Source organism: Hyla sarda, chromosome 1, assembly GCF_029499605.1.
Source record: "Hyla sarda isolate aHylSar1 chromosome 1, aHylSar1.hap1, whole genome shotgun sequence".
Taxonomy (NCBI): Eukaryota; Metazoa; Chordata; class Amphibia; order Anura; family Hylidae; genus Hyla; species Hyla sarda.
This window is the reverse complement of record NC_079189.1, coordinates 294,772,576-294,789,853: the sequence shown is the minus strand read 5'-3', so window position 1 is coordinate 294,789,853 and position 17,278 is coordinate 294,772,576. Positions and strand designations below refer to the sequence as shown.

At 48.9% G+C, this 17,278-nt stretch overlaps 1 long non-coding RNA gene across 2 annotated transcripts in view; it reads right to left on the bottom strand.

Moving 5' to 3' along the window:
• Nucleotides 1-1,507: 1,507 nt before the first annotated feature.
• LOC130267760 (uncharacterized) overlaps nucleotides 1,508-17,278 on the bottom strand; it is a 42,835-nt gene continuing 27,064 nt past the window's right edge. Inside the window, exons 2-5 of one of the 2 annotated variants that reach the window (XR_008843274.1) lie at nucleotides 12,901-13,022; nucleotides 10,456-10,562; nucleotides 8,953-9,440; nucleotides 1,508-1,727 (exon numbers count right to left, since the gene is read on the bottom strand). This is a non-coding gene — a long non-coding RNA (uncharacterized LOC130267760). The remainder of the gene's footprint in view (nucleotides 1,728-8,952; nucleotides 9,441-10,455; nucleotides 10,563-12,900; nucleotides 13,023-17,278) is intronic. The other variant, XR_008843273.1, reaches the window with a different exon arrangement.

Genomic DNA, 17,278 nt, shown 5'->3' with positions numbered 1-17,278 from the left:
AAATGGGAAAGGGGGGGGCAATTCAAACTTATTAGGGAAGGGGTTAAATGATCTAACTTTTTTTTCACTTTTTGCAATGCTATAGCCCCCATAACACTGCACACACTGATCTTTTACATTAATCATTGTTATCTCATAGGATAACATTGATCAATGATTCTGCCAATTGACTGCTCAGGCCTGGATCTCAGGCACTTGAGCAGTCATTCGGTGACTGGACATGCAGGAGGAAGGTGGGGGCCCGCCTTTTGTGTTCCAGCTTTTTGGTACGCCACAATTTTGCCGCAGCAGTCTCGAACAGCCCACTGAGCTAGCCTGGAATAGTTTACTTTCATTTTAGACAATGATCAACTTTGAACGACACGTCTAAAGGATTAATAGCGTGCGGCACTCAGAAAGGGAGCAGAATCAGGGTATACAGGTACGTCTTGGGTCCTTAAGTGGTTAAGTACTGCTCTAGAAGAGGAAGGTATTGTGACTCTGCTTTCTGTGTATTGACCAGTTAAAATGAACTGCTTAGCTTGGACTGAGTTCCCCGAGATAGGTGGAGAGATGGGTCGGTCAAGTATCTTTTTAATCCCAGGCCATATAATATGTATTGAAACAAATAGCAGAATTCGATGTTAACCTCCCTGGCGGTATGATTCTTTCTGGAAATTTGTAGCAAAAGCGGTACAATTTTTTGCACTGAATTTCACATCTCCCCCCCGCCCATTTCACATCCACCCATCACATTCCCCCTCCCTTGTCACATTCTCCCTCCCTTGTCACATTCTCCCTCCCTTGTCACATTCTCCCCCCCTTGTCACATTCTCCCCCCCTTGTCACATTCTCCCCCCCTTGTCACATTCTTCCCCCCTTCATGTTACATTCCCCTCCCCTGTCACATCCCCCTTCATGTCACATTCCCCCTCCCCTTGTCACAAATGGAGGCCCGCATTGCCGCACTAGGCGAGTGGCTAATGCACGTAATGTGAACCTCTCTGAGGTCAACGGTACACCCTCTCCCCATACAGTTCTATGGGAGAGGCAAGTAGGTACGAACTACATGGAGGAGGCGTGTGGGCCGCAACGTCACTCTGGCCGGCATGCCTCCTGACGAGAGAGCCGTGGACCCAATCAGGAGATCGCCAGCGTTCAGACCCCCGCGATCAAGTTGTTTTTTGCTGCAGATGTCCTTTAACTACTTTCTCAGTTAATTTATGGCATACACACTAATATGTAGCTTTCAGTTTAACCTTCTCTCTGGCTGTGTAAAAGCTAGAGTCTCATAAGAGCCTGCCTCCGCCCACCAAAACTCAAATGCTCATCCTGTGACATGCTATTGATTCAAGACTGAACAGTCAGCCAATGAATGAAATGTCAAAATGAATGATGGAAACATTAGGATGGAGCAGGAAACAAGATTTAAGTGCATTTAAAAAATAAATAAATAAAGTACTCCATCCAACACAAGTAAATGCAAGATGTTCTTGAAATTCTATAAACCAAATTTTATTGACAGAAAGTAAAAAAATATTTGAAAAACTGATTCTAAAACATTTCATCAGGAGAAAGATTCAATGTCATACATAAAGAAAACGGTCAATTAAATTTTTTAATGTTTGTAAAATCATAATCCAGCTCAGCCAGGGCTCCGGGTTACAAGAGTTCTTCATACTTGATGGTTTTTGACTACATAAAACAGCAACTTCAGAAATGCAGAGCTCTCCCCAGTCAGTCAGAATCTGGAAAACAAAGAATTCTTACATTTAGTTTCCACGATAGTTAACCGAAAACAGCAATCTACCACTGGTCCACCAGCACAAGAGGGTTTGGATCCACAAGGGGGGGCTTATGAACCGTTATGCCTTCAAGTGATTAGGAAATAGCTTTGTATTGCTGCTGTAGGCAAACTACTATAGAAATTTAGAGTGACAACTAATCCTAAATGAGTGAGTTGCTCTAGTGGTCGGCAAGCTGCGGCTCACGAGCCACATGCGGCTCTTGTGTGCCGGGCGCTTGCCCCAAAAGTCAGGACTCTGCAGCTAGCCTCTGTCAGTGCGCGCCCTGTGTGCAGCCCCGGCGGCCGGCTCCACACAGCTCCAGTCGGGTCATGTGGTATAGGGGGGGGGCATGACTTTGTAACGCTGCGGCGGCGAGGCCGCATCCTCTCTGTCTGCCACCCTCAGAAGAAGACTGTGCCACCCAAATCAGCAGCGTGTCATCCGGTAGGTGTAGCAAGGGTCTGGCCTGCCTGCCTCTGGAGACTCAATTTCTGTGACAGAAAAAGGAAGGGTTGGGGGGGGGAATGGGATGAATATGAACTATATATGCCTCTGGAACTTGGAAATGAGAGATGTGGGCAGGGCCAGGGAGAGACAAATGAAAGGGGTGACTGATGGCAATCATGGGAGGGGGGGGTGGTGATTATGAATTAAGTGTGCCGAACTATGGAAATGAGAGATGTTAACAAGGCAGGGTAAAAAGAAAGGCGTGATGGCAGACACGGAGGGGGTCAGAAGAGCGTCACCGAGGGGGTCAGAAGAGCGTCACCGAGGGGGTCAGAAGAGCGTCACCGAGGGGGTCAGAAGAGCGTCACCGAGGGGGTCAGAAGAGCGTCACCGAGGGGGTCAGAAGAGCGTCACCGAGGGGGTCAGAAGAGCGTCACCGAGGGGGTCAGAAGAGCGTCACCGAGGGGGTCAGAAGAGCGTCACCGAGGGGGTCAGAAGAGCGTCACCGAGGGGGTCAGAAGAGCGTCACCGAGGGGGTCAGAAGAGCGTCACCGAGGGGGTCAGAAGAGCGTCACCGAGGGGGTCAGAAGAGCGTCACCGAGGGGGTCAGAAGAGCGTCACCGAGGGGGTCAGAAGAGCGTCACCGAGGGGGTCAGAAGAGCGTCACCGAGGGGGTCAGAAGAGCGTCACCGAGGGGGTCAGAAGAGCGTCACCGAGGGGGTCAGAAGAGCGTCACCGAGGGGGTCAGAAGAGCGTCACCGAGGGGGTCAGAAGAGCGTCACCGAGGGGGTCAGAAGAGCGTCACCGAGGGGGTCAGAAGAGCGTCACCGAGGGGGTCAGAAGAGCGTCACCGAGGGGGTCAGAAGAGCGTCACCGAGGGGGTCAGAAGAGCGTCACCGAGGGGGTCAGAAGAGCGTCACCGAGGGGGTCAGAAGAGCGTCACCGAGGGGGTCAGAAGAGCGTCACCGAGGGGGTCAGAAGAGCGACACCGAGGGGGTCAGAAGAGCGACACCGAGGGGGTCAGAAGAGCGACACCGAGGGGGTCAGAAGAGCGACACCGAGGGGGTCAGAAGAGCGACACCGAGGGGGTCAGAAGAGCGACACCGAGGGGGTCAGAAGAGCGACACCGAGGGGGTCAGAAGAGCGACACCGAGGGGGTCAGAAGAGCGACACCGAGGGGGTCAGAAGAGCGACACCGAGGGGGTCAGAAGAGCGACACCGAGGGGGTCAGAAGAGCGACACCGAGGGGGTCAGAAGAGCGACACCGAGGGGGTCAGAAGAGCGACACCGAGGGGGTCAGAAGAGCGACACCGAGGGGGTCAGAAGAGCGACACCGAGGGGGTCAGAAGAGCGACACCGAGGGGGTCAGAAGAGCGACACCGAGGGGGTCAGAAGAGCGACACCGAGGGGGTCAGAAGAGCGACACCGAGGGGGTCAGAAGAGCGACACCGAGGGGGTCAGAAGAGCGACACCGAGGGGGTCAGAAGAGCGACACCGAGGGGGTCAGAAGAGCGACACCGAGGGGGTCAGAAGAGCGACACCGAGGGGGTCAGAAGAGCGACACCGAGGGGGTCAGAAGAGCGACACCGAGGGGGTCAGAAGAGCGACACCGAGGGGGTCAGAAGAGCGACACCGAGGGGGTCAGAAGAGCGACACCGAGGGGGTCAGAAGAGCGACACCGAGGGGGTCAGAAGAGCGACACCGAGGGGGTCAGAAGAGCGACACCGAGGGGGTCAGAAGAGCGACACCGAGGGGGTCAGAAGAGCGACACCGAGGGGGTCAGAAGAGCGACACCGAGGGGGTCAGAAGAGCGACACCGAGGGGGTCAGAAGAGCGACACCGAGGGGGTCAGAAGAGCGACACCGAGGGGGTCAGAAGAGCGACACCGAGGGGGTCAGAAGAGCGACACCGAGGGGGTCAGAAGAGCGACACCGAGGGGGTCAGAAGAGCGACACCGAGGGGGTCAGAAGAGCGACACCGAGGGGGTCAGAAGAGCGACACCGAGGGGGTCAGAAGAGCGACACCGAGGGGGTCAGAAGAGCGACACCGAGGGGGTCAGAAGAGCGACACCGAGGGGGTCAGAAGAGCGACACCGAGGGGGTCAGAAGAGCGACACCGAGGGGGTCAGAAGAGCGACACCGAGGGGGGCAGAAGTGCGACACCGAGGGGGGCAGAAGTGCGACACCGAGGGGGGCAGAAGTGCGACACCGAGGGGGTCAGAAGAGCGACACCGAGGGGGTCAGAAGAGCGACACCGAGGGGGTCAGAAGAGCGACACCGAGGGGGTCAGAAGAGCGACACCGAGGGGGTCAGAAGAGCGACACCGAGGGGGTCAGAAGAGCGACACCGAGGGGGTCAGAAGAGCGACACCGAGGGGGTCAGAAGAGCGACACCGAGGGGGTCAGAAGAGCGACACCGAGGGGGTCAGAAGAGCGACACCGAGGGGGTCAGAAGAGCGACACCGAGGGGGTCAGAAGAGCGACACCGAGGGGGTCAGAAGAGCGACACCGAGGGGGTCAGAAGAGCGACACCGAGGGGGTCAGAAGAGCGACACCGAGGGGGTCAGAAGAGCGACACCGAGGGGGTCAGAAGAGCGACACCGAGGGGGTCAGAAGAGCGACACCGAGGGGGTCAGAAGAGCGACACCGAGGGGGTCAGAAGTGCGACACCGAGGGGGGCAGAAGTGCGACACCGAGGGGGTCAGAAGTGCGACACCGAGGGGGTCAGAAGAGCGACACCGAGGGGGTCAGAAGAGCGACACCGAGGGGGTCAGAAGAGCGACACCGAGGGGGTCAGAAGAGCGACACCGAGGGGGTCAGAAGAGCGACACCGAGGGGGTCAGAAGAGCGACACCGAGGGGGTCAGAAGAGCGACACCGAGGGGGTCAGAAGAGCGACACCGAGGGGGTCAGAAGAGCGACACCGAGGGGGTCAGAAGAGCGACACCGAGGGGGTCAGAAGAGCGACACCGAGGGGGTCAGAAGAGCGACACCGAGGGGGTCAGAAGAGCGACACCGAGGGGGTCAGAAGAGCGACACCGAGGGGGTCAGAAGAGCGACACCGAGGGGGGCAGAAGAGCGACACCGAGGGGGGCAGAAGTGCGACACCGAGGGGGGCAGAAGTGCGACACCGAGGGGGGCAGAAGTGCGACACCGAGGGGGGCAGAAGTGCGACACCGAGGGGGGCAGAAGTGCGACACCGAGGGGGGCAGAAGTGCGACACCGAGGGGGGCAGAAGTGCGACACCGAGGGGGGCAGAAGTGCGACACCGAGAGGGGCAGAAGTGCGACACCGAGGGGGGCAGAAGTGCGACACTGTGGGATTGACAAAATGGGTTGATGTAAAAAGGGGGGGTGTGGACATAAAATTGCGGACTATCGTAATCTAGAAGCCAGCAAAATAAATTAGTGGCCAGGTTCTGAGGTCAATATAGAACAGTGAGAACTATTTGAGTGTGTTTTCACATACTTTTATATGTACTTTTTTTAGTTGTATCTATTTTTTTTCATTTTATGTTGTCATTTTTTACTTTTATTCAACTTGACTGCAGAGCCAGTGCAATGTGTGCATGCCTGTTTTATTACTTCTTGCCTACTGTTTGGGTGTATCCATCAAGGTGAAGAACCCTGCTTAAAATATCCATGATGAGCCCCACTAATTTTATAATACTATTTACACACACAAGATGCCATATATGCATCATCCACAGATCCCAATTTGTCAGGATGTAATTTTCACTACATTGTAAGGCAAATTTTACGGAATATAACGTTATCGATAAATAATATTGTTCTAAAGTTTTTGTTTTATTAGTTGTGTTATTTGTATCCTCCTGACCTATGTGGATACTTGCATGCAGAATATTCTCTATAAAAACTTATTGAAACTAAAAACAGGGTACCATCCTATGTATTTTCGGTTTTAAAAACATGGATCAAAATAAATTTCAATCGTGGTTTTGGCGACATTTGGCTCAGTTAAAAAAAAAAAAAAAAAAAAAAAAAAGGTTGCCCACCACTGCTCAAGACTAACACACTGCTAATTGCCAATACGAGCTCTGTGAACTTAAAACAGCAATCTACCACTGGTCCACCAGCACAAGAAGGTTTGGATCCACAAGAGGGGGGGCTTATGAATCGTTATGCCTTCAAGTGATAATGGAATAGCTTTGTACTGCTGCAGTATGCAAATATAAAAGTGCTCATCTCCAATAGATTTTTAATATAAGCTCTGTAAACCAAAACAGCAGTCTACCACTGGTCCACCAGCACAAGAAGGTTTGGATCCACAAGAGGGGGGGCTTATGAATCGTTATGCCTTCAAGTGATAATGGAATAGATTTGTACTGCTGCTGTAAGCAAACTACTATAGAAATTTATAGTGACAACTAATCCTAAGTGAGTGAGTTGCTCTAGACCAGTGGTGGGCAACCTTTTTCTTCAGTTGAGCCAAATCTCGCCAAAACCACGATAGAAATTTATTTTCAGAGCCACATTTTTAAAACCGAAAATACATAGGATGGTACACTGTTTTAGTTTCAATAAGTTTTTATAGAGAATATTCTGCATGCAAGTATCCACATAGGTCGGGAGGATACAAATAACTAATAAAACAAAAACTTTATCGATAACGTTAAATAACGTAAAATTTGCCTTACAATGTAGAGAAAATTACATCCTGACAAATTGGGATCTGTGGATGACGCATATATGGCATCTTATGTGTGTGTAAATAGTATTATAAAATTAGTGGGGCTCATCATGGATATTTTAAGCAGGGTTCTCCACCTTGATGGATACACCCAAACAGTAGGCAAGAAGTAAAAGTAATAAAACAGGCATGCACACATTGCACTGGCTCTGCAGTCAAGTTGAATAAAAGTAAAAAAATGACAACATAAAATGAAATAAAAATCAAGATACAACTAAAAAAGTACATATAAAAGTATGTGAAAACACACTCAAATAGTCCTCACTGTTCTATATTGACCTCAGAACCTGGCCACTAACTTATTTTGCTGGCTCCTAGATTACGATATGCCGCAATTTCACATCTCTGCCCCTCCATGTCACATCTCTGCCCCTCCATGTCACATCTCTGCCCCTCCATGTCACATCTCTGCCCCTCCATGTCACATCTCTGCCCCTCCATGTCACATCTCTGCCCCTCCATGTCACATCTCTGCCCCTCCATGTCACATCTCTGCCCCTCCATGTCACATCTCTGCCCCTCCATGTCACATCTCTGCCCCTCCATGTCACATCTCTGCCCCTCCATGTCACATCTCTGCCCCTCCATGTCACATCTCTGCCCCTCCATGTCACATCTCTGCCCCTCCATGTCACATCTCTGCCCCTCCATGTCACATCTCTGCCCCTCCATGTCACATCTCTGCCCCTCCATGTCACATCTCTGCCCCTCCATGTCACATCTCTGCCCCTCCATGTCACATCTCTGCCCCTCCATGTCACATCTCTGCCCCTCCATGTCACATCTCTGCCCCTCCATGTCACATCTCTGCCCCTCCATGTCACATCTCTGCCCCTCCATGTCACATCTCTGCCCCTCCATGTCACATCTCTGCCCCTCCATGTCACATCTCTGCCCCTCCATGTCACATCTCTGCCCCTCCATGTCACATCTCTGCCCCTCCATGTCACATCTCTGCCCCTCCATGTCACATCTCTGCCCCTCCATGTCACATCTCTGCCCCTCCATGTCACATCTCTGCCCCTCCATGTCACATCTCTGCCCCTCCATGTCACATCTCTGCCCCTCCATGTCGGCCATCACGCCTTTCTTTTTACCCTGCCCTGTTCACATCTCTAATTTCCATAGTTAGGCACACTTAATTCATAATCACCCCCCCCCCTCCATGATGGCCATCAGTCACCCCTTTCATTTGTCTCTCCCTGGCCCTGCCCACATCTCTCATTTCCAAGTTCCAGAGGCATATAGTTCATATTCATCCCCTCCTCCCCTCCATTCCCCCTCAACCCTTCCTTTTTCTGTCACAGAAATTGGGTCTCCAGAGGCAGGCAGGCCAGGCTATTGCTACACCTACCGGATGACACGCTGCTGATTTGGGAGGCACAGTCTTCTTCTGAGGGCGGCAGACAGAGGATGCTGCCTCGCCGCCGTGGCGCCACACAGAAAGTCACGCCCCCCCTATACCACATGACCCGACTGGAGCCAACCGCCGGGGCTGCACACAGGGCGCGCACTTACAGAGGCTAGCTGCAGAGTCCTGACTTTTGGGGCGGCCGCCCGAGAGGAGGGAGGGGAGCGGGCGCGGCACACAAAAGAGCCGCATTAAAGTGTGTAAAGAGCGACTTGCCGACCACTGCTCTAGACTAACACACTGCTAATTGCCAATACGAGCTCTGTGAACTATAAACAGCAGTCTACCACTGGTCCACCAGCACAAGAAGGTTTGGATCCACAAGAGGGGGGGCTTATGAATCGTTATGCCTTCAAGTGATAATGGAATAGCTTTGTACTGCTGTGGTAAGTAAACTATAGAACTAAGTGAGTTAGTCTAAAGCAAGCTAACACATTGCTTATATCCAATACATTTTGAAGTTAAGCTCCTTTAATACAAAAAAAAAAAAAAGCAGTCTATCACTGGTCCACCAGCACAGAAAGGTTTGGATCCATAAGGGGGGGCTTATGAACCGTTATGCCTTCAAGTGATAATGGAATAGCTTCATACTGCCATTCTTCTTTAATAGTAAGGACTTACCATGCGATTATGGCCAGATGCAGGTCTCTTTGCCGATTGGATGGATGTATAAGTGCTATAATTGTAAAGTATCACTCAGTCACTTGCTCCTGCTGTGCTGTGTTTTTACTATTCAACAAGTCCTGCCCCATTCTACCTCGCCCTTATCTTTAGTGACTATGGAATCATATCCATAATTTGGCCAAGTATGGAGGAGTATGTGACTCCACTGCACCTATATATGCCTACGGAGTATGAAGAGTTATATGTATGTCACATGTTCATCCATTATCAGCCTTGCTATGGACAGGATCACCATAATCACTGTAGAGAGACTGGGCAGTACGGTGGGAGGGCTTTTCATACAGTGAAAACTGCACAGCAGTAGCAAGTAAAGATGAGTGACAACACTTAAAAAATTAAGGCTATTGTGGGAACGCTCTTAGGCGAATAAGTTGTTTAAGGCTCTTCAAAAATCCACATCAGGCAGTAGAATCAACATCTCATACCTACAAGAAAAAAAACAGTAAGTAATTAAAATACCTGTTGAATCCAGGAGGGGTGATCATAAGATTGGCTATTTCAACCTACACACTACCCATTATTGGTTTAGTAATATACATCAATAATTAGCTGATTATTTAGGTTTAAAGGAGTAGTGTAGAAGAACCTTAGGATCCTATTGTGCATGGCTGCAAAAAGTAAAAAAATTATAAAAAAGATAACTCTCCTTCCACCTTCACCTTTGGTCTGTCGTCTTCCTACTTCCGTGTGTACAGATAGTCACACTGGTCAGTGTATCGCTGGTTGCAGTGATGTCCTGCCTCGGTCGGTGATAGGCTGAGCGCAGTGTCAGGGCCTGTTACATGACCCTACACTTAAACGCAACAGGCCCTGACACTGCACTCAGCCTATCAAGGGCCAAGGCAGGACATCGCTGCGGCCAGCAATACACTGACCTCAGTTTGACGATCTGTGCACACAGAAGCAGGAAAAAGACGGGAACCGGACGACCAAAGAGATAGTTGCACAACGGTGGAAGGTAAGCAAGTTTTTTTTTTTTTTTTCACTTTTTGCATCCTGGGCACAATAAGATCATAAAGTCCTGCTACTCTAATGTTAGCTTCTTCCACATGGTGCCACACTGAAACCCCCAAGGTTACCAGTGCAACAAGTCATGCTTAGGTAGCTACTGACTATCCTGACAGAACTACATAAATCCTACTTCTCTGGAAGATGCCAGCACTGAAGCAGCAATGCACTGCATCAATATTTAGGGTTAGTTATAGCTACTTCCACATGGTGGCATTCTGATAACGTTTCTAACAAACTGCCATTTTGCTATAAAGCATTATAAAAGGTTGTTATACTGCTCAGTAAAACATACATTCTGGTAGCATCTCAGTAGAGGTATATGTCTGGTAACTGAATAGGGTAAAAGGTTATGAACCAGGGCATATGCCTTTCAAGTGTACTGCCATTCTTTAGGGGAAAAAGAAAAAACGTAAAAACCTATGGCCTTACCATATGATAATGACTAGATGCCATGTTCAGTACAGTAAGAGGGGAAGTTTAGGGTGGTTCTTAGATCCACAACAAGCAGTAGAATAAACATTTCATACCTACAAGGGCTAAAAGGGGCAAACTCAGTAAGTTATAGAAACACCTGTGAGTATAGTTCATATGCCAATCGCTAGAACCAAAGATATAGAAGTAGAGGAGAAAAAAATTTAATCAAAGACAGAGCTAGAAAAAAAGAATCAAACGTAAATGTGAAAACAACAATCAGCATCAGTTAGCCAATTTAAGTTTAAATAGCTATAATGGCGAGCAACCCACAGTTTAAGTGTTTTATATGGATAGACATCACACCAAATCATCAAATATGAAAGACTGCTTTCTACAGACTAAGGCCTACATAAGGCCTTAACAGTGCTCACCCTTGCTAGTTGTTAGCTACTTCTGCTCCTTCACTTCTTGTCTTCACACGAACGCGATGTGCCGGGGGAAATCTCTTTAACAGAAGTCTGCCAGTGCAGTGAAGACCGCAGTTTTAGCCAAGGTATCACTGAGGACAGGCTAAGCAGCTGTCTCTGATAGGAAGACTGCTTGCCTGTTACTTTGTGCCTCTCTGTTATTGCACAGATTCCCTTTCACCTTTCCCCCACAGAGTGCCTATCACGTTCTGTACCCTTTTTTCCTACCCCTACATAGACTACACCCGATCAAGAAGCGCTTGCAACTCTCTGTATCCTTGAACCCAGCAGGCCCTCTGCCGCCTTATGTCTCCCTGCCCCTATGGCCCCTGTCACATTCCCTTTTCCTGTACTTTTCCCCTAAGGCACTGTATCCCTACCACCATCTCCAACCTCCTCTAACAGAACCCCTACCAACTTCTCCCTTCCATCGAATCCATATCCCCACCTCCCCTTCAAGACTTCTTGCCTCCTTCTGACCCACTGCCCTAGGTAGAGCCCTAGCCACCTACTTTCTCACTTTCCTATACCCCACCTAGTACTCCTATCACTTTCTGTACCCACTTCCCTAAGAGCAGTGCTTCCACCTTTCTACCTTCCAAATCACCAACCCCCTCTAGCATCTGTTTCAAGCCACCATCCCCAACAAGGCCACCCCCCCCCCCTCACACAGAACCCCCGACACCTTCTGATTCCCTTCACCAGAATCCTTGTGTACCATGTCACAGACCTTCCCCCCTTTACAGAGCCTCTGGCACCTTCACCCCCACTGCACCCCCCCTCCAGAGAGACCCCTACATCTGTTGCCCATCATTGAAGATGAAACACATGATGTTGGGAGCTCTGGACAAGTGATGGTTCAAGTGCTAGGGCCTCTGTAAGGGGGGGGGGGGAGGAGACAGTGATGTGGAACACAAAAGGAGGCAAATACTCTGTTGGGGGGGGGGGGGGGGGGGGGGGGGGGGAAGTCCAAAGATGCCAGTGGCTCTGTGAGTGAGCTTTGAGGGTAGGGGGCTAGAAGCAGAAGCCAGGAGGGGTTAGGGATCTAGAAGGCAGAAAGGTGGAAGGACTTGTTAGGAGATGGAGTACAGAAGGTGGCAGGGGTACTGTGTGGGGTACAGGAAGGTAGGAAAGTAGGTGACTAGAGCTGTCTTGGGCAGAGGATCAGAAGGTTGTAGGGAGTCTTGAAGGGGAGATGGGGACACGGATAACGATGCAAGGTGAAAGGTGGAAAGGGCTTTAGGGGCAGAGAACAGGGGGACAGAATGTGGCAGGCAACAACAGTCTTCCACTCATCCACAGAATAGAAAGGTTTGGAGTCACAATCAGCAGCAAAGGGTTAATGGCGGCTGTAATAATTAAGCTATGTTGCAGCAGCTAAGGGATAACAGCTGCTGTGGGCTTATTCAATATAATTGGAGAGGCATAATGGTTACAAGAATAAGCTTTGTACTGCTGCTATAAGCTTTGGAGGTTAGAGAGTCAAGGTGGCAGAGACTCTGCTGGCTTCAAGGACAGAGTTGTGAGTTCTCCTTGATGGGGCATAGCCTCTGTGGGGATAGGGCAGAAGGATACAGAAGGTGGTAGGCACTCTGTGGGGGACAGGTGACAGGGCCTCTGTGAAAGAACAGGGGGCACAAAGTGACAAGCAAGCAGTATTCCTACCGGGGACTGCTGCTTAGCTTGCCCTTAGTGATATCTTGGCTGGAATAGCTGTTTTCACTGCACTGGCAGACATGTGGACATCCACCTACCACTGCCCAGAGAGAGCTGTGAGGACGAGGACAGAAGGGCCAGGAGCACTGTTTCTTAGACCTCACATTACACTTCCAACTGGGCCTCTTACAGCAGTAGCACCAAGGGGCAAACCAGGGTCAAAAATCCAAGTTATGTAGTTACTTTCACATGGTGCCACAATGATAACCCCTCCCCATTATCCTTGCAACGAGCCATGCTTAAGTAGCTACTACATAATTATGAAATTGGAACTTACTGAGTGCAGCTCCTTCCAGTCTGGGTAGATATCCGGTAATGCTGAGGCTGATGTAGAGGTTGGTAGTATTACTCTCCTAGGAATGTGTGTCCAGAGTTAGGAGGCAGCACCAAATGCTCCTGCTAATAAGAAAAAATTATTAATATATCTAGATATTCCATCTTAATTTGGATTTATAGTAATAGAAAACATGGCTGATTTATTTTTTTAGTTATCACAGCTCATCCCTACTGAGTGAGGCTAAATTGCGATACTGTACAATGGATGGATAGGTGTGGTACCGTACTTTGAAGAAAGCAGCCATGTTTTTCTAATCCCATATAATCCCCTTTAAATAACATTTCAAGCAAAAAATAATTTACTGTTGTGCATATGCAATATCCGACAGTGTGGAGTATGGCAAGGGAGAGAGCACACCAAAGTGAGGATTCCTCAGTATCAGCCTAGAATGGAATACCAAGATATCCTGTGGTGTACAGCAGCCAATGCCATTCATGTCAGTGGCAAGAACGGAATCACCTAGTGACCTGTATTCTGCTGGTATACGTTAGTGTAATGGGACAAATAATTTTATATCAGGGGAATGCAGCCTAAATGGAGTCACTAGACTCCGTTGATGCCAATGAAATTAATTTCACCATCTGCTGTATGTCACAGTATACATTAGTATTCTATACTCAGTGGGATACCTATTGATAACTGAGGAAAAAAGCAGTATAAACCTCAGTATACCCATGTATAGTACATGTATGAATTAATAAAACCTATATACAGCACTAAGCTGGAGAGAGGTAGAGGATACACTAGGCACACACATACGCCACCCTCCTACATTAGGGCAGGGCTTGGCAAAGCTCAGGCACCAGTTTGCCACGGTGACTAAGAATTTCATGCTGGCGTCAGATGTTTGTGAGCTCAAATAGTAGAGGTGGCGTACAGTGGTTAGATACACCCAGGTGCAGATGTATTCTCTCAGAATTGAGCACTAAGCTGCCTGCGCAGAAAGTGGCGCTGCTCGTGCCACCCATAGTGGTGGCAAGAAGTAGCACCTTCCTCACTTCCACTCCTTTTACCCCACAATAAAACCACAAGACTGCAGTATGGCCAGAGCGGTAGCTTAGGGTGTTTTCTATCCCTTGGTCGCTGTGTGCCCTCCCAACCTACATGGAGATCTGAAGAAAGAAGGCAGTTATAGAGGCAAGGAAGACACTCAGGAGGTGGCAGCAGGAGAGTGCCCTGCTGCCACCAGCCAGTTGAGTGCTATTGGCGCTGCCATGTGGGGAAGGGAGATTAGGAAACATTCTGTTTATAGAGTCCTCGATATTGCTAAGGTCTAGTTACAACCCCTTAGACGGGTACTCCGCCCCTAAACATGTTCTCACTTATCCAAAGGATAGGGGATAAGATGTCTGATCGTGGGGTTCCAGCCGCTGGGGACCCCCACGATCTCTCCTATAGCACCCCTGTTCATGAGCTGCACAGAGAAGATCGCGCCGTGGATGATGACACGTGATAAAGGGACCAGGATATTGTGATGACCTGCCCCCTCAATGCAAGCCTATGGGAGGGGGCGTGACAGGTTAACATTGTAATTTTTTTTTTTTATCATGTGACTCAAGGATTTCTATTGAAGAAATGGGGGGGGGGGGGGCTGAATGCCAGAAAAAACACAAATGTTTAACCAACATAATGTTTAGCTCCTTAAGGACTGAGAGCATACCTGTACGCCCTAAATCCACTCCCGTTCTATAACGGGGGGGGGGGGGCCACGCCATAGCCCCGCGTTATAGTGGGTCGGGCCGAGACCAGTGGCTAATAATGCGCCGCTATTAACCCTTTAGAAGCGGAGTTCAAAGTTCAGGGGGCTGTTCGGGATCGCCGCAGTGAAATTGCGGCATCCCTAACAGCTGTAAGAGAGCAGGAGGGTCCCTTACCTTGCCTCCTGTTGTCCGATCGCCAAACGACAGCTCAGTGCCTGAGATCCAGGCATGAGCAGTCAAGCGGCAGAATCATTGATAAATGGTTTCCAATGAGAAACCTTTGATCCTTGTAAAAGGATCAGTGTGTGCAGTGTTATAGCCACCTATGGGAGCTATAACATTCAATTTTTTTTTTCACTTTTTCGCACTGATCATTTAACCCCTTCCCTAATAAAAGTTTGAAATCACCCCCTTTCAGAGTTATTTTTTCTGGCTGTGTCCTTAAGGGGTTAATGACTAGCAGCGGCGGGATCCCTGCTATAAGTCATTAGTGTTCAGGTCCTGGCTACTGATAGGAACCATCTGCAGAAATGTATTTAACCATTGTGTACAGGAAAAAAAAAAAAAAGAACAGATCAGTGGCTTTTTTTTTAAATAATGAAATCAATGGGAAATTATGGTCCATCGCATACCTTTTTTAGGGTAGGGTCACAGGTAACGCCAATGACCGTCCCTAGAGTGTGCGCCCATTGTTTGCTCCTAGCAGCAATCTGCCCCCAGGAGCAGACACACAGGGACCTCCGGGCGCAGTGTACTCCAACACCCCCCCCCCCCCCCACACACCCGTTTCGAGGTAGGCCAAAAACTGCTGCAAAGTCTTTGTACACTGCACATGCTCGCAACGACTCGCTGGTCCCTGTCGTGCCTGCGTTGTCTGCTAGTAGCAGCAATCCGCAAATCGGGAGGCACACTCTAGTCTCCGACTGGTCTGCAACATAAAATATGTTACAGATCCATTACGTGTGACCCTGCCCTAAGTGTATTAAAGGCTACTCCGGTGGAAAAATAATTCAAGTCAAAAAAGCTTAATCCTTCCAGTACTTATCAACTGTTTACTCTACAGACTAACTTGAGTTCTTTTCTGTCTGACCACAGCATTCTCTGCTGACATCTGTCAGGACCTGTCCAGAGTAGGATCAAATCCCCATAGCAAACCTCTCCTGCTCTGGACAGTTCCTGACATGGACAGAGGTGTCAGCAGAGAGCACTGTGGTCAGACAGAAAAGAACAACTCAACTTCCTCTGTAGTACACAGCAGCTAAGTACAGGAAGGATTAATATTTTTTAATAGAGTTAATTTACAAATCTGTAACTTTCTAGAACCAGTTGATTTGAAAAAAAAAAAAAAATTATATATATACATATATATACATATATACATACACATATATATATATACACATATATATATATACATACATATACACATACATATACACATACATACATACACATACATACATACACATATACATATATATATATATAGACAAAGAATAAGTTAGCCAGCACTTTAGTTGATACCAAACTATTATATGGACCTGGCCTACAGGTGCACGCTACTAGGCTAAATATACAGCAACAGAAGAATGCAGCAGCACACTGCCAGCACAAGGATATAGGTGAAACATGAAAATGCAGTTAAAACATGGAGAGCTATACAGCTATGGTGTAATAGATGCAAATGTGAAACTATGAAATAGTGAGGCACTTAGCTCGCAAATTTGTCTCCGCCGGCGGTCTAATAGCTTGGACCGTCCCACCGCGATAAGGTAGCCTCCTGGGACGGACCTTACACTGTGTATATGCCTCTGTGTGAACAATTCAGTAAGCATGGCAGGATCTGGAACATCCAAGACACCTTATATACACACCTGTCTCCATGTTTTAACTGCATTTTCATGTTTCACCTATATCCTTGTGCTGGCACAGTGTGCTGCTGCATTCTTCTGTTGCTGTATATTTAGCCTAGTAGCGTGCACCTGTAGGCCAGGTCCATATAATAGTTTGGTATCAACTAAAGTGCTGGCTAACTTATTCTTTGTCTGTATTGCACATACGGGGGAGTGGCTACCTCCATGTTGGCCTTGCACCCCACCCACCTCTATCAGGTGTGTATATAAGGTGTCTTGGATGTTCCAGATCCTGCCATGCTTACTGAATTGTTCACACAGAGGCATATACACAGTGTAGGGTCCGTCCCAGGAGGCTACCTTATCGCGGTGGGACGGTCCAAGCTATTTGACCGCTGGCGGAGACAAATTTGCGAGCTAAGTGCCTCACTATTTCATAGTTTCACATTTGCATCTATTACACCATAGCTGTATAGCTCTCCATGTTTTAACTGCATTTTCATGTTTCACCTATATCCTTGTGCTGGCAGTGTGCTGCTGCATTCTTCTGTTGCTATATATAGTTTTCCACCCGAACAACCCTTTAACCCCTTCCCGACCCATGACATACATGTACGTCATGGGTCGGCTCCCATTCTATAACACGGGGCCACTCCATCATAGCGGGTGGGGCCCGGCACCTAGCCACGGCCGGGACCCATGGCTAATAGCGCGCAAAAGTTGATCGCCGCATCTAAAGTGAAACTAAAACATTGCCAGTTAGCT